General features: G+C 43.9%; 15 non-coding genes across 15 annotated transcripts; 8 read left to right on the top strand and 7 right to left on the bottom strand.

The window, feature by feature from the left end:
* The first annotated feature begins 548 nt into the window (after positions 1-548).
* Positions 549-620, top strand: TRNAA-AGC (transfer RNA alanine (anticodon AGC)). Its single transcript has one exon. It is a non-coding gene; the product is annotated as a tRNA-Ala (tRNA).
* Positions 621-1,939: 1,319 nt separating this feature from the next.
* TRNAM-CAU (transfer RNA methionine (anticodon CAU)) lies at positions 1,940-2,012 on the bottom strand. The gene has a single exon. It is a non-coding gene; the product is annotated as a tRNA-Met (tRNA).
* A 675-nt stretch (positions 2,013-2,687) lies between these two features.
* On the top strand, positions 2,688-2,759 carry TRNAA-AGC (transfer RNA alanine (anticodon AGC)). The gene has a single exon. It is a non-coding gene; the product is annotated as a tRNA-Ala (tRNA).
* Positions 2,760-4,078: 1,319 nt separating this feature from the next.
* On the bottom strand, positions 4,079-4,151 carry TRNAM-CAU (transfer RNA methionine (anticodon CAU)). Its single transcript has one exon. It is a non-coding gene; the product is annotated as a tRNA-Met (tRNA).
* A 675-nt stretch (positions 4,152-4,826) lies between these two features.
* TRNAA-AGC (transfer RNA alanine (anticodon AGC)) lies at positions 4,827-4,898 on the top strand. Its single transcript has one exon. It is a non-coding gene; the product is annotated as a tRNA-Ala (tRNA).
* A 1,319-nt stretch (positions 4,899-6,217) lies between these two features.
* On the bottom strand, positions 6,218-6,290 carry TRNAM-CAU (transfer RNA methionine (anticodon CAU)). Its single transcript has one exon. It is a non-coding gene; the product is annotated as a tRNA-Met (tRNA).
* A 675-nt stretch (positions 6,291-6,965) lies between these two features.
* On the top strand, positions 6,966-7,037 carry TRNAA-AGC (transfer RNA alanine (anticodon AGC)). The gene has a single exon. It is a non-coding gene; the product is annotated as a tRNA-Ala (tRNA).
* Positions 7,038-8,356: 1,319 nt separating this feature from the next.
* TRNAM-CAU (transfer RNA methionine (anticodon CAU)) lies at positions 8,357-8,429 on the bottom strand. The gene has a single exon. It is a non-coding gene; the product is annotated as a tRNA-Met (tRNA).
* A 675-nt stretch (positions 8,430-9,104) lies between these two features.
* Positions 9,105-9,176, top strand: TRNAA-AGC (transfer RNA alanine (anticodon AGC)). The gene has a single exon. It is a non-coding gene; the product is annotated as a tRNA-Ala (tRNA).
* A 1,319-nt stretch (positions 9,177-10,495) lies between these two features.
* On the bottom strand, positions 10,496-10,568 carry TRNAM-CAU (transfer RNA methionine (anticodon CAU)). Its single transcript has one exon. It is a non-coding gene; the product is annotated as a tRNA-Met (tRNA).
* Positions 10,569-11,243: 675 nt separating this feature from the next.
* Positions 11,244-11,315, top strand: TRNAA-AGC (transfer RNA alanine (anticodon AGC)). The gene has a single exon. It is a non-coding gene; the product is annotated as a tRNA-Ala (tRNA).
* Positions 11,316-12,634: 1,319 nt separating this feature from the next.
* TRNAM-CAU (transfer RNA methionine (anticodon CAU)) lies at positions 12,635-12,707 on the bottom strand. Its single transcript has one exon. It is a non-coding gene; the product is annotated as a tRNA-Met (tRNA).
* A 675-nt stretch (positions 12,708-13,382) lies between these two features.
* Positions 13,383-13,454, top strand: TRNAA-AGC (transfer RNA alanine (anticodon AGC)). The gene has a single exon. It is a non-coding gene; the product is annotated as a tRNA-Ala (tRNA).
* Positions 13,455-14,773: 1,319 nt separating this feature from the next.
* TRNAM-CAU (transfer RNA methionine (anticodon CAU)) lies at positions 14,774-14,846 on the bottom strand. Its single transcript has one exon. It is a non-coding gene; the product is annotated as a tRNA-Met (tRNA).
* Positions 14,847-15,521: 675 nt separating this feature from the next.
* On the top strand, positions 15,522-15,593 carry TRNAA-AGC (transfer RNA alanine (anticodon AGC)). The gene has a single exon. It is a non-coding gene; the product is annotated as a tRNA-Ala (tRNA).
* The last annotated feature ends 548 nt before the right edge of the window (positions 15,594-16,141 follow it).

Raw genomic sequence — 16,141 nt, 5'->3', positions numbered from 1 at the left:
TGGTCAGAAGACTGCTCTTTCCCAGTGATTAAACCCACACCCCATACATTTAGCCATGCAAAAGAAATCAGGGCATACCATTCACCTCTCTAAGAAAGATCGTGCCATTTTTTCCCCCACATAACTGAGAATGAAATGGACTAAAACCCAGAATTAACATGCCGCCCCTAGCCGTAGATGCATCTAGATCTCAACGCTTTACATGCTAATGTAACATAGCTGTGTGTCCTGCAAAAAAGAGCAGGGGTACCTTAAGTCATCTCACAAGATGTGGAAGCGGCACTCAACCATATCCTTCTTTGATGTATCCTGAACCAGTTGCCTTGAATACTCTGGCTTTTTTCGATTGCATCTAGCTGTTGTGTGTGGGGAATTATTCATTCTAGAGTCAACCTTATTCCATAAAAAACGGTGCTAGAAAATCCAGCTGTAAGTCATGTGGAATTCCACACCTGACGCTTCCCATTCCAGTGTCATATGTGGTGAATGTACGTTCAATAGAATTCCAGCTTTCCATGTGTGGAGCAAGACCACCCTCTACAGGATGTGGGGATGTAGCTCAGTGGTAGAGCGCATGCTTAGCATGTATGAGGCCCCGGGTTCAATCCCCGGCATCTCCAGCTTTTCGCCATGCTAATCTTGCCGTTTGACAGATAGCTATGCTGGCATCATGACTAACGAAGTGAGATGTCATGCAGCTGGTGCCAGAACCCCACTTTCTTCGCCTTGCAAAACCTTTTGAAATGGGGCTATCTCATTTCCCGTGTTTATAGAAAAAAATAATCTTGCTTCCATAAGAAACCAAAGTGGAGATTTATCTTGGCATTCTTAGTATAGAAAACGGGCACAGCTGTCTTGGTCATTTATTTGAATTCTTCCTCTAAACCAGAGACTCTTACCAGAAGGTTTAAGAAAAACAGAATGTTTTCTTCATCCTAATCACTTCTGAATGGTCCATTAATCTACTGGTTTTGCTTTTCCAGTTCCTTTCACAGAAGCATTAAAAATGCATGTTCTTCATGCTCCGTACGGAGTAATGACTCTCCTAACTTTCTGTCCTTTCCTTCATGTTCCCATGCTGTCATCCTTTTGCCAGAAATGCTTCCAAAGGGCTGTGGATTCCTCGGCCCCATGCCCTTTCAGGAAAACTCCTTTCTGTAGGATGTCTAATTCTAGGTCCCCTGCTTTCCTTCACGCCAGCACAGCACATTCAGGTAGGTAAGCAGTCCCCCTTTATGGTGATAAGATGTAGCTGAGAATGCACTCTAGGAAGTGGCAATTTGTAGAGCAAGCTGCAGGTCATATTCATGATTTTCAAGATTAGACTGCAGTACTCCCACCCCACTCCCGCCGCAACCATTATTGAAAGAAAGATGAATGCAGCATGGAAAGCTGTACTGCCCAATCCTCCGATAGCTCAGTTGGGAGAGCGGAGGACTGTAGTGGAGAAACAGAAATCCTTAGGTCGCTGGTTCAAATCCGGCTCGGAGGAGTTTCCCCTTTTTTGTTTTCCATAGCTGCTTTCTCTCTTGTTAAAACATTATGTGCCCCTCTGATTGAGAAACATTTCCCTAGCTCCAAATAAATGCTAGGACAGAAGGGTAGACTTCTTCTGCTTTCCAATGAAATTGACCACATAGTCATTTCTGAGGGATGTTGGAAGAGAAGTAAACAAGGACCTGCAGATCAGAATTCATTCCAAAGCCTTGACTAAATATATGAAGGCACTTGGAAGACTTCCAGTTTCATTGTACCAAGGTAGATGTTTCGGCAGCCGACCCAGCTAAAACTCACCTACAATGAGAGTGGCCATGGAAATGAAAGAGGGAATCTACAAAGACACCAACTCCTTAAAACTGAGCAAGATGTGATGTGGAGTAATAGTTTACAGATTTGGAGAAAATCTGAGATGTTTCTCTTGACAAAAGAAACACTGCAATGCCCTCTCTGAGGATCGAACTCAGGACCTTCAGATTATGAGACTGACGCGCTGCCTACTGCGCTAAGAAGGCTGCTCGAAACCGCTAACAAATGCGTCTACACACCATGAAGAGGGAAGGTAGCAAAAATGCTGTTCTCATGTTGGAATATCAATACAGTACGGTTGCCTCGCTGGATTAAAATCGTCTGCAGTTATAATGGTCAGAAGACTGCTCTTTCCCAGTGATTAAACCCACACCCCATACATTTAGCCATGCAAAAGAAATCAGGGCATACCATTCACCTCTCTAAGAAAGATCGTGCCATTTTTTCCCCCACATAACTGAGAATGAAATGGACTAAAACCCAGAATTAACATGCCGCCCCTAGCCGTAGATGCATCTAGATCTCAACGCTTTACATGCTAATGTAACATAGCTGTGTGTCCTGCAAAAAAGAGCAGGGGTACCTTAAGTCATCTCACAAGATGTGGAAGCGGCACTCAACCATATCCTTCTTTGATGTATCCTGAACCAGTTGCCTTGAATACTCTGGCTTTTTTCGATTGCATCTAGCTGTTGTGTGTGGGGAATTATTCATTCTAGAGTCAACCTTATTCCATAAAAAACGGTGCTAGAAAATCCAGCTGTAAGTCATGTGGAATTCCACACCTGACGCTTCCCATTCCAGTGTCATATGTGGTGAATGTACGTTCAATAGAATTCCAGCTTTCCATGTGTGGAGCAAGACCACCCTCTACAGGATGTGGGGATGTAGCTCAGTGGTAGAGCGCATGCTTAGCATGTATGAGGCCCCGGGTTCAATCCCCGGCATCTCCAGCTTTTCGCCATGCTAATCTTGCCGTTTGACAGATAGCTATGCTGGCATCATGACTAACGAAGTGAGATGTCATGCAGCTGGTGCCAGAACCCCACTTTCTTCGCCTTGCAAAACCTTTTGAAATGGGGCTATCTCATTTCCCGTGTTTATAGAAAAAAATAATCTTGCTTCCATAAGAAACCAAAGTGGAGATTTATCTTGGCATTCTTAGTATAGAAAACGGGCACAGCTGTCTTGGTCATTTATTTGAATTCTTCCTCTAAACCAGAGACTCTTACCAGAAGGTTTAAGAAAAACAGAATGTTTTCTTCATCCTAATCACTTCTGAATGGTCCATTAATCTACTGGTTTTGCTTTTCCAGTTCCTTTCACAGAAGCATTAAAAATGCATGTTCTTCATGCTCCGTACGGAGTAATGACTCTCCTAACTTTCTGTCCTTTCCTTCATGTTCCCATGCTGTCATCCTTTTGCCAGAAATGCTTCCAAAGGGCTGTGGATTCCTCGGCCCCATGCCCTTTCAGGAAAACTCCTTTCTGTAGGATGTCTAATTCTAGGTCCCCTGCTTTCCTTCACGCCAGCACAGCACATTCAGGTAGGTAAGCAGTCCCCCTTTATGGTGATAAGATGTAGCTGAGAATGCACTCTAGGAAGTGGCAATTTGTAGAGCAAGCTGCAGGTCATATTCATGATTTTCAAGATTAGACTGCAGTACTCCCACCCCACTCCCGCCGCAACCATTATTGAAAGAAAGATGAATGCAGCATGGAAAGCTGTACTGCCCAATCCTCCGATAGCTCAGTTGGGAGAGCGGAGGACTGTAGTGGAGAAACAGAAATCCTTAGGTCGCTGGTTCAAATCCGGCTCGGAGGAGTTTCCCCTTTTTTGTTTTCCATAGCTGCTTTCTCTCTTGTTAAAACATTATGTGCCCCTCTGATTGAGAAACATTTCCCTAGCTCCAAATAAATGCTAGGACAGAAGGGTAGACTTCTTCTGCTTTCCAATGAAATTGACCACATAGTCATTTCTGAGGGATGTTGGAAGAGAAGTAAACAAGGACCTGCAGATCAGAATTCATTCCAAAGCCTTGACTAAATATATGAAGGCACTTGGAAGACTTCCAGTTTCATTGTACCAAGGTAGATGTTTCGGCAGCCGACCCAGCTAAAACTCACCTACAATGAGAGTGGCCATGGAAATGAAAGAGGGAATCTACAAAGACACCAACTCCTTAAAACTGAGCAAGATGTGATGTGGAGTAATAGTTTACAGATTTGGAGAAAATCTGAGATGTTTCTCTTGACAAAAGAAACACTGCAATGCCCTCTCTGAGGATCGAACTCAGGACCTTCAGATTATGAGACTGACGCGCTGCCTACTGCGCTAAGAAGGCTGCTCGAAACCGCTAACAAATGCGTCTACACACCATGAAGAGGGAAGGTAGCAAAAATGCTGTTCTCATGTTGGAATATCAATACAGTACGGTTGCCTCGCTGGATTAAAATCGTCTGCAGTTATAATGGTCAGAAGACTGCTCTTTCCCAGTGATTAAACCCACACCCCATACATTTAGCCATGCAAAAGAAATCAGGGCATACCATTCACCTCTCTAAGAAAGATCGTGCCATTTTTTCCCCCACATAACTGAGAATGAAATGGACTAAAACCCAGAATTAACATGCCGCCCCTAGCCGTAGATGCATCTAGATCTCAACGCTTTACATGCTAATGTAACATAGCTGTGTGTCCTGCAAAAAAGAGCAGGGGTACCTTAAGTCATCTCACAAGATGTGGAAGCGGCACTCAACCATATCCTTCTTTGATGTATCCTGAACCAGTTGCCTTGAATACTCTGGCTTTTTTCGATTGCATCTAGCTGTTGTGTGTGGGGAATTATTCATTCTAGAGTCAACCTTATTCCATAAAAAACGGTGCTAGAAAATCCAGCTGTAAGTCATGTGGAATTCCACACCTGACGCTTCCCATTCCAGTGTCATATGTGGTGAATGTACGTTCAATAGAATTCCAGCTTTCCATGTGTGGAGCAAGACCACCCTCTACAGGATGTGGGGATGTAGCTCAGTGGTAGAGCGCATGCTTAGCATGTATGAGGCCCCGGGTTCAATCCCCGGCATCTCCAGCTTTTCGCCATGCTAATCTTGCCGTTTGACAGATAGCTATGCTGGCATCATGACTAACGAAGTGAGATGTCATGCAGCTGGTGCCAGAACCCCACTTTCTTCGCCTTGCAAAACCTTTTGAAATGGGGCTATCTCATTTCCCGTGTTTATAGAAAAAAATAATCTTGCTTCCATAAGAAACCAAAGTGGAGATTTATCTTGGCATTCTTAGTATAGAAAACGGGCACAGCTGTCTTGGTCATTTATTTGAATTCTTCCTCTAAACCAGAGACTCTTACCAGAAGGTTTAAGAAAAACAGAATGTTTTCTTCATCCTAATCACTTCTGAATGGTCCATTAATCTACTGGTTTTGCTTTTCCAGTTCCTTTCACAGAAGCATTAAAAATGCATGTTCTTCATGCTCCGTACGGAGTAATGACTCTCCTAACTTTCTGTCCTTTCCTTCATGTTCCCATGCTGTCATCCTTTTGCCAGAAATGCTTCCAAAGGGCTGTGGATTCCTCGGCCCCATGCCCTTTCAGGAAAACTCCTTTCTGTAGGATGTCTAATTCTAGGTCCCCTGCTTTCCTTCACGCCAGCACAGCACATTCAGGTAGGTAAGCAGTCCCCCTTTATGGTGATAAGATGTAGCTGAGAATGCACTCTAGGAAGTGGCAATTTGTAGAGCAAGCTGCAGGTCATATTCATGATTTTCAAGATTAGACTGCAGTACTCCCACCCCACTCCCGCCGCAACCATTATTGAAAGAAAGATGAATGCAGCATGGAAAGCTGTACTGCCCAATCCTCCGATAGCTCAGTTGGGAGAGCGGAGGACTGTAGTGGAGAAACAGAAATCCTTAGGTCGCTGGTTCAAATCCGGCTCGGAGGAGTTTCCCCTTTTTTGTTTTCCATAGCTGCTTTCTCTCTTGTTAAAACATTATGTGCCCCTCTGATTGAGAAACATTTCCCTAGCTCCAAATAAATGCTAGGACAGAAGGGTAGACTTCTTCTGCTTTCCAATGAAATTGACCACATAGTCATTTCTGAGGGATGTTGGAAGAGAAGTAAACAAGGACCTGCAGATCAGAATTCATTCCAAAGCCTTGACTAAATATATGAAGGCACTTGGAAGACTTCCAGTTTCATTGTACCAAGGTAGATGTTTCGGCAGCCGACCCAGCTAAAACTCACCTACAATGAGAGTGGCCATGGAAATGAAAGAGGGAATCTACAAAGACACCAACTCCTTAAAACTGAGCAAGATGCGATGTGGAGTAATAGTTTACAGATTTGGAGAAAATCTGAGATGTTTCTCTTGACAAAAGAAACACTGCAATGCCCTCTCTGAGGATCGAACTCAGGACCTTCAGATTATGAGACTGACGCGCTGCCTACTGCGCTAAGAAGGCTGCTCGAAACCGCTAACAAATGCGTCTACACACCATGAAGAGGGAAGGTAGCAAAAATGCTGTTCTCATGTTGGAATATCAATACAGTACGGTTGCCTCGCTGGATTAAAATCGTCTGCAGTTATAATGGTCAGAAGACTGCTCTTTCCCAGTGATTAAACCCACACCCCATACATTTAGCCATGCAAAAGAAATCAGGGCATACCATTCACCTCTCTAAGAAAGATCGTGCCATTTTTTCCCCCACATAACTGAGAATGAAATGGACTAAAACCCAGAATTAACATGCCGCCCCTAGCCGTAGATGCATCTAGATCTCAACGCTTTACATGCTAATGTAACATAGCTGTGTGTCCTGCAAAAAAGAGCAGGGGTACCTTAAGTCATCTCACAAGATGTGGAAGCGGCACTCAACCATATCCTTCTTTGATGTATCCTGAACCAGTTGCCTTGAATACTCTGGCTTTTTTCGATTGCATCTAGCTGTTGTGTGTGGGGAATTATTCATTCTAGAGTCAACCTTATTCCATAAAAAACGGTGCTAGAAAATCCAGCTGTAAGTCATGTGGAATTCCACACCTGACGCTTCCCATTCCAGTGTCATATGTGGTGAATGTACGTTCAATAGAATTCCAGCTTTCCATGTGTGGAGCAAGACCACCCTCTACAGGATGTGGGGATGTAGCTCAGTGGTAGAGCGCATGCTTAGCATGTATGAGGCCCCGGGTTCAATCCCCGGCATCTCCAGCTTTTCGCCATGCTAATCTTGCCGTTTGACAGATAGCTATGCTGGCATCATGACTAACGAAGTGAGATGTCATGCAGCTGGTGCCAGAACCCCACTTTCTTCGCCTTGCAAAACCTTTTGAAATGGGGCTATCTCATTTCCCGTGTTTATAGAAAAAAATAATCTTGCTTCCATAAGAAACCAAAGTGGAGATTTATCTTGGCATTCTTAGTATAGAAAACGGGCACAGCTGTCTTGGTCATTTATTTGAATTCTTCCTCTAAACCAGAGACTCTTACCAGAAGGTTTAAGAAAAACAGAATGTTTTCTTCATCCTAATCACTTCTGAATGGTCCATTAATCTACTGGTTTTGCTTTTCCAGTTCCTTTCACAGAAGCATTAAAAATGCATGTTCTTCATGCTCCGTACGGAGTAATGACTCTCCTAACTTTCTGTCCTTTCCTTCATGTTCCCATGCTGTCATCCTTTTGCCAGAAATGCTTCCAAAGGGCTGTGGATTCCTCGGCCCCATGCCCATTCAGGAAAACTCCTTTCTGTAGGATGTCTAATTCTAGGTCCCCTGCTTTCCTTCACGCCAGCACAGCACATTCAGGTAGGTAAGCAGTCCCCCTTTATGGTGATAAGATGTAGCTGAGAATGCACTCTAGGAAGTGGCAATTTGTAGAGCAAGCTGCAGGTCATATTCATGATTTTCAAGATTAGACTGCAGTACTCCCACCCCACTCCCGCCGCAACCATTATTGAAAGAAAGATGAATGCAGCATGGAAAGCTGTACTGCCCAATCCTCCGATAGCTCAGTTGGGAGAGCGGAGGACTGTAGTGGAGAAACAGAAATCCTTAGGTCGCTGGTTCAAATCCGGCTCGGAGGAGTTTCCCCTTTTTTGTTTTCCATAGCTGCTTTCTCTCTTGTTAAAACATTATGTGCCCCTCTGATTGAGAAACATTTCCCTAGCTCCAAATAAATGCTAGGACAGAAGGGTAGACTTCTTCTGCTTTCCAATGAAATTGACCACATAGTCATTTCTGAGGGATGTTGGAAGAGAAGTAAACAAGGACCTGCAGATCAGAATTCATTCCAAAGCCTTGACTAAATATATGAAGGCACTTGGAAGACTTCCAGTTTCATTGTACCAAGGTAGATGTTTCGGCAGCCGACCCAGCTAAAACTCACCTACAATGGGAGTGGCCATGGAAATGAAAGAGGGAATCTACAAAGACACCAACTCCTTAAAACTGAGCAAGATGCGATGTGGAGTAATAGTTTACAGATTTGGAGAAAATCTGAGATGTTTCTCTTGACAAAAGAAACACTGCAATGCCCTCTCTGAGGATCGAACTCAGGACCTTCAGATTATGAGACTGACGCGCTGCCTACTGCGCTAAGAAGGCTGCTCGAAACCGCTAACAAATGCGTCTACACACCATGAAGAGGGAAGGTAGCAAAAATGCTGTTCTCATGTTGGAATATCAATACAGTACGGTTGCCTCGCTGGATTAAAATCGTCTGCAGTTATAATGGTCAGAAGACTGCTCTTTCCCAGTGATTAAACCCACACCCCATACATTTAGCCATGCAAAAGAAATCAGGGCATACCATTCACCTCTCTAAGAAAGATCGTGCCATTTTTTCCCCCACATAACTGAGAATGAAATGGACTAAAACCCAGAATTAACATGCCGCCCCTAGCCGTAGATGCATCTAGATCTCAACGCTTTACATGCTAATGTAACATAGCTGTGTGTCCTGCAAAAAAGAGCAGGGGTACCTTAAGTCATCTCACAAGATGTGGAAGCGGCACTCAACCATATCCTTCTTTGATGTATCCTGAACCAGTTGCCTTGAATACTCTGGCTTTTTTCGATTGCATCTAGCTGTTGTGTGTGGGGAATTATTCATTCTAGAGTCAACCTTATTCCATAAAAAACGGTGCTAGAAAATCCAGCTGTAAGTCATGTGGAATTCCACACCTGACGCTTCCCATTCCAGTGTCATATGTGGTGAATGTACGTTCAATAGAATTCCAGCTTTCCATGTGTGGAGCAAGACCACCCTCTACAGGATGTGGGGATGTAGCTCAGTGGTAGAGCGCATGCTTAGCATGTATGAGGCCCCGGGTTCAATCCCCGGCATCTCCAGCTTTTCGCCATGCTAATCTTGCCTTTTGACAGATAGCTAGGCTGGCATCATGACTAACGAAGTGAGATGTCATGCAGCTGGTGCCAGAACCCCACTTTCTTCGCCTTGCAAAACCTTTTGAAATGGGGCTATCTCATTTCCCGTGTTTATAGAAAAAAATAATCTTGCTTCCATAAGAAACCAAAGTGGAGATTTATCTTGGCATTCTTAGTATAGAAAACGGGCACAGCTGTCTTGGTCATTTATTTGAATTCTTCCTCTAAACCAGAGACTCTTACCAGAAGGTTTAAGAAAAACAGAATGTTTTCTTCATCCTAATCACTTCTGAATGGTCCATTAATCTACTGGTTTTGCTTTTCCAGTTCCTTTCACAGAAGCATTAAAAATGCATGTTCTTCATGCTCCGTACGGAGTAATGACTCTCCTAACTTTCTGTCCTTTCCTTCATGTTCCCATGCTGTCATCCTTTTGCCAGAAATGCTTCCAAAGGGCTGTGGATTCCTCGGCCCCATGCCCTTTCAGGAAAACTCCTTTCTGTAGGATGTCTAATTCTAGGTCCCCTGCTTTCCTTCACGCCAGCACAGCACATTCAGGTAGGTAAGCAGTCCCCCTTTATGGTGATAAGATGTAGCTGAGAATGCACTCTAGGAAGTGGCAATTTGTAGAGCAAGCTGCAGGTCATATTCATGATTTTCAAGATTAGACTGCAGTACTCCCACCCCACTCCCGCCGCAACCATTATTGAAAGAAAGATGAATGCAGCATGGAAAGCTGTACTGCCCAATCCTCCGATAGCTCAGTTGGGAGAGCGGAGGACTGTAGTGGAGAAACAGAAATCCTTAGGTCGCTGGTTCAAATCCGGCTCGGAGGAGTTTCCCCTTTTTTGTTTTCCATAGCTGCTTTCTCTCTTGTTAAAACATTATGTGCCCCTCTGATTGAGAAACATTTCCCTAGCTCCAAATAAATGCTAGGACAGAAGGGTAGACTTCTTCTGCTTTCCAATGAAATTGACCACATAGTCATTTCTGAGGGATGTTGGAAGAGAAGTAAACAAGGACCTGCAGATCAGAATTCATTCCAAAGCCTTGACTAAATATATGAAGGCACTTGGAAGACTTCCAGTTTCATTGTACCAAGGTAGATGTTTCGGCAGCCGACCCAGCTAAAACTCACCTACAATGAGAGTGGCCATGGAAATGAAAGAGGGAATCTACAAAGACACCAACTCCTTAAAACTGAGCAAGATGTGATGTGGAGTAATAGTTTACAGATTTGGAGAAAATCTGAGATGTTTCTCTTGACAAAAGAAACACTGCAATGCCCTCTCTGAGGATCGAACTCAGGACCTTCAGATTATGAGACTGACGCGCTGCCTACTGCGCTAAGAAGGCTGCTCGAAACCGCTAACAAATGCGTCTACACACCATGAAGAGGGAAGGTAGCAAAAATGCTGTTCTCATGTTGGAATATCAATACAGTACGGTTGCCTCGCTGGATTAAAATCGTCTGCAGTTATAATGGTCAGAAGACTGCTCTTTCCCAGTGATTAAACCCACACCCCATACATTTAGCCATGCAAAAGAAATCAGGGCATACCATTCACCTCTCTAAGAAAGATCGTGCCATTTTTTCCCCCACATAACTGAGAATGAAATGGACTAAAACCCAGAATTAACATGCCGCCCCTAGCCGTAGATGCATCTAGATCTCAACGCTTTACATGCTAATGTAACATAGCTGTGTGTCCTGCAAAAAAGAGCAGGGGTACCTTAAGTCATCTCACAAGATGTGGAAGCGGCACTCAACCATATCCTTCTTTGATGTATCCTGAACCAGTTGCCTTGAATACTCTGGCTTTTTTCGATTGCATCTAGCTGTTGTGTGTGGGGAATTATTCATTCTAGAGTCAACCTTATTCCATAAAAAACGGTGCTAGAAAATCCAGCTGTAAGTCATGTGGAATTCCACACCTGACGCTTCCCATTCCAGTGTCATATGTGGTGAATGTACGTTCAATAGAATTCCAGCTTTCCATGTGTGGAGCAAGACCACCCTCTACAGGATGTGGGGATGTAGCTCAGTGGTAGAGCGCATGCTTAGCATGTATGAGGCCCCGGGTTCAATCCCCGGCATCTCCAGCTTTTCGCCATGCTAATCTTGCCGTTTGACAGATAGCTATGCTGGCATCATGACTAACGAAGTGAGATGTCATGCAGCTGGTGCCAGAACCCCACTTTCTTCGCCTTGCAAAACCTTTTGAAATGGGGCTATCTCATTTCCCGTGTTTATAGAAAAAAATAATCTTGCTTCCATAAGAAACCAAAGTGGAGATTTATCTTGGCATTCTTAGTATAGAAAACGGGCACAGCTGTCTTGGTCATTTATTTGAATTCTTCCTCTAAACCAGAGACTCTTACCAGAAGGTTTAAGAAAAACAGAATGTTTTCTTCATCCTAATCACTTCTGAATGGTCCATTAATCTACTGGTTTTGCTTTTCCAGTTCCTTTCACAGAAGCATTAAAAATGCATGTTCTTCATGCTCCGTACGGAGTAATGACTCTCCTAACTTTCTGTCCTTTCCTTCATGTTCCCATGCTGTCATCCTTTTGCCAGAAATGCTTCCAAAGGGCTGTGGATTCCTCGGCCCCATGCCCATTCAGGAAAACTCCTTTCTGTAGGATGTCTAATTCTAGGTCCCCTGCTTTCCTTCACGCCAGCACAGCACATTCAGGTAGGTAAGCAGTCCCCCTTTATGGTGATAAGATGTAGCTGAGAATGCACTCTAGGAAGTGGCAATTTGTAGAGCAAGCTGCAGGTCATATTCATGATTTTCAAGATTAGACTGCAGTACTCCCACCCCACTCCCGCCGCAACCATTATTGAAAGAAAGATGAATGCAGCATGGAAAGCTGTACTGCCCAATCCTCCGATAGCTCAGTTGGGAGAGCGGAGGACTGTAGTGGAGAAACAGAAATCCTTAGGTCGCTGGTTCAAATCCGGCTCGGAGGAGTTTCCCCTTTTTTGTTTTCCATAGCTGCTTTCTCTCTTGTTAAAACATTATGTGCCCCTCTGATTGAGAAACATTTCCCTAGCTCCAAATAAATGCTAGGACAGAAGGGTAGACTTCTTCTGCTTTCCAATGAAATTGACCACATAGTCATTTCTGAGGGATGTTGGAAGAGAAGTAAACAAGGACCTGCAGATCAGAATTCATTCCAAAGCCTTGACTAAATATATGAAGGCACTTGGAAGACTTCCAGTTTCATTGTACCAAGGTAGATGTTTCGGCAGCCGACCCAGCTAAAACTCACCTACAATGGGAGTGGCCATGGAAATGAAAGAGGGAATCTACAAAGACACCAACTCCTTAAAACTGAGCAAGATGCGATGTGGAGTAATAGTTTACAGATTTGGAGAAAATCTGAGATGTTTCTCTTGACAAAAGAAACACTGCAATGCCCTCTCTGAGGATCGAACTCAGGACCTTCAGATTATGAGACTGACGCGCTGCCTACTGCGCTAAGAAGGCTGCTCGAAACCGCTAACAAATGCGTCTACACACCATGAAGAGGGAAGGTAGCAAAAATGCTGTTCTCATGTTGGAATATCAATACAGTACGGTTGCCTCGCTGGATTAAAATCGTCTGCAGTTATAATGGTCAGAAGACTGCTCTTTCCCAGTGATTAAACCCACACCCCATACATTTAGCCATGCAAAAGAAATCAGGGCATACCATTCACCTCTCTAAGAAAGATCGTGCCATTTTTTCCCCCACATAACTGAGAATGAAATGGACTAAAACCCAGAATTAACATGCCGCCCCTAGCCGTAGATGCATCTAGATCTCAACGCTTTACATGCTAATGTAACATAGCTGTGTGTCCTGCAAAAAAGAGCAGGGGTACCTTAAGTCATCTCACAAGATGTGGAAGCGGCACTCAACCATATCCTTCTTTGATGTATCCTGAACCAGTTGCCTTGAATACTCTGGCTTTTTTCGATTGCATCTAGCTGTTGTGTGTGGGGAATTATTCATTCTAGAGTCAACCTTATTCCATAAAAAACGGTGCTAGAAAATCCAGCTGTAAGTCATGTGGAATTCCACACCTGACGCTTCCCATTCCAGTGTCATATGTGGTGAATGTACGTTCAATAGAATTCCAGCTTTCCATGTGTGGAGCAAGACCACCCTCTACAGGATGTGGGGATGTAGCTCAGTGGTAGAGCGCATGCTTAGCATGTATGAGGCCCCGGGTTCAATCCCCGGCATCTCCAGCTTTTCGCCATGCTAATCTTGCCTTTTGACAGATAGCTAGGCTGGCATCATGACTAACGAAGTGAGATGTCATGCAGCTGGTGCCAGAACCCCACTTTCTTCGCCTTGCAAAACCTTTTGAAATGGGGCTATCTCATTTCCCGTGTTTATAGAAAAAAATAATCTTGCTTCCATAAGAAACCAAAGTGGAGATTTATCTTGGCATTCTTAGTATAGAAAACGGGCACAGCTGTCTTGGTCATTTATTTGAATTCTTCCTCTAAACCAGAGACTCTTACCAGAAGGTTTAAGAAAAACAGAATGTTTTCTTCATCCTAATCACTTCTGAATGGTCCATTAATCTACTGGTTTTGCTTTTCCAGTTCCTTTCACAGAAGCATTAAAAATGCATGTTCTTCATGCTCCGTACGGAGTAATGACTCTCCTAACTTTCTGTCCTTTCCTTCATGTTCCCATGCTGTCATCCTTTTGCCAGAAATGCTTCCAAAGGGCTGTGGATTCCTCGGCCCCATGCCCTTTCAGGAAAACTCCTTTCTGTAGGATGTCTAATTCTAGGTCCCCTGCTTTCCTTCACGCCAGCACAGCACATTCAGGTAGGTAAGCAGTCCCCCTTTATGGTGATAAGATGTAGCTGAGAATGCACTCTAGGAAGTGGCAATTTGTAGAGCAAGCTGCAGGTCATATTCATGATTTTCAAGATTAGACTGCAGTACTCCCACCCCACTCCCGCCGCAACCATTATTGAAAGAAAGATGAATGCAGCATGGAAAGCTGTACTGCCCAATCCTCCGATAGCTCAGTTGGGAGAGCGGAGGACTGTAGTGGAGAAACAGAAATCCTTAGGTCGCTGGTTCAAATCCGGCTCGGAGGAGTTTCCCCTTTTTTGTTTTCCATAGCTGCTTTCTCTCTTGTTAAAACATTATGTGCCCCTCTGATTGAGAAACATTTCCCTAGCTCCAAATAAATGCTAGGACAGAAGGGTAGACTTCTTCTGCTTTCCAATGAAATTGACCACATAGTCATTTCTGAGGGATGTTGGAAGAGAAGTAAACAAGGACCTGCAGATCAGAATTCATTCCAAAGCCTTGACTAAATATATGAAGGCACTTGGAAGACTTCCAGTTTCATTGTACCAAGGTAGATGTTTCGGCAGCCGACCCAGCTAAAACTCACCTACAATGAGAGTGGCCATGGAAATGAAAGAGGGAATCTACAAAGACACCAACTCCTTAAAACTGAGCAAGATGTGATGTGGAGTAATAGTTTACAGATTTGGAGAAAATCTGAGATGTTTCTCTTGACAAAAGAAACACTGCAATGCCCTCTCTGAGGATCGAACTCAGGACCTTCAGATTATGAGACTGACGCGCTGCCTACTGCGCTAAGAAGGCTGCTCGAAACCGCTAACAAATGCGTCTACACACCATGAAGAGGGAAGGTAGCAAAAATGCTGTTCTCATGTTGGAATATCAATACAGTACGGTTGCCTCGCTGGATTAAAATCGTCTGCAGTTATAATGGTCAGAAGACTGCTCTTTCCCAGTGATTAAACCCACACCCCATACATTTAGCCATGCAAAAGAAATCAGGGCATACCATTCACCTCTCTAAGAAAGATCGTGCCATTTTTTCCCCCACATAACTGAGAATGAAATGGACTAAAACCCAGAATTAACATGCCGCCCCTAGCCGTAGATGCATCTAGATCTCAACGCTTTACATGCTAATGTAACATAGCTGTGTGTCCTGCAAAAAAGAGCAGGGGTACCTTAAGTCATCTCACAAGATGTGGAAGCGGCACTCAACCATATCCTTCTTTGATGTATCCTGAACCAGTTGCCTTGAATACTCTGGCTTTTTTCGATTGCATCTAGCTGTTGTGTGTGGGGAATTATTCATTCTAGAGTCAACCTTATTCCATAAAAAACGGTGCTAGAAAATCCAGCTGTAAGTCATGTGGAATTCCACACCTGACGCTTCCCATTCCAGTGTCATATGTGGTGAATGTACGTTCAATAGAATTCCAGCTTTCCATGTGTGGAGCAAGACCACCCTCTACAGGATGTGGGGATGTAGCTCAGTGGTAGAGCGCATGCTTAGCATGTATGAGGCCCCGGGTTCAATCCCCGGCATCTCCAGCTTTTCGCCATGCTAATCTTGCCGTTTGACAGATAGCTATGCTGGCATCATGACTAACGAAGTGAGATGTCATGCAGCTGGTGCCAGAACCCCACTTTCTTCGCCTTGCAAAACCTTTTGAAATGGGGCTATCTCATTTCCCGTGTTTATAGAAAAAAATAATCTTGCTTCCATAAGAAACCAAAGTGGAGATTTATCTTGGCATTCTTAGTATAGAAAACGGGCACAGCTGTCTTGGGTCATTTATTTGAATTCTTCCTCTAAACCAGAGACTCTTACCAGAAGGTTTAAGAAAAACAGAATGTTTTCTTCATCCTAATCACTTCTGAATGGTCCATTAATCTACTGGTTTTGCTTTTCCAGTTCCTTTCACAGAAGCATTAAAAATGCATGTTCTTCATGCTCCGTACGGAGTAATGACTCTCCTAACTTTCTGTCCTTTCCTTCATGTTCCCATGCTGTCATCCTTTTGCCAGAAATGCTTCCAAAGGGCTGTGGATTCCTCGGCCCCATGCCCTTTCAGGAAAACTCCTTTCTGTAGGATGTC

This window comes from Pleurodeles waltl, unplaced genomic scaffold (assembly GCF_031143425.1).
Source record: "Pleurodeles waltl isolate 20211129_DDA unplaced genomic scaffold, aPleWal1.hap1.20221129 scaffold_162, whole genome shotgun sequence".
Taxonomy (NCBI): domain Eukaryota; kingdom Metazoa; phylum Chordata; class Amphibia; order Caudata; family Salamandridae; genus Pleurodeles; species Pleurodeles waltl.
This window is presented reverse-complemented; position numbering and strand designations above follow the sequence as displayed.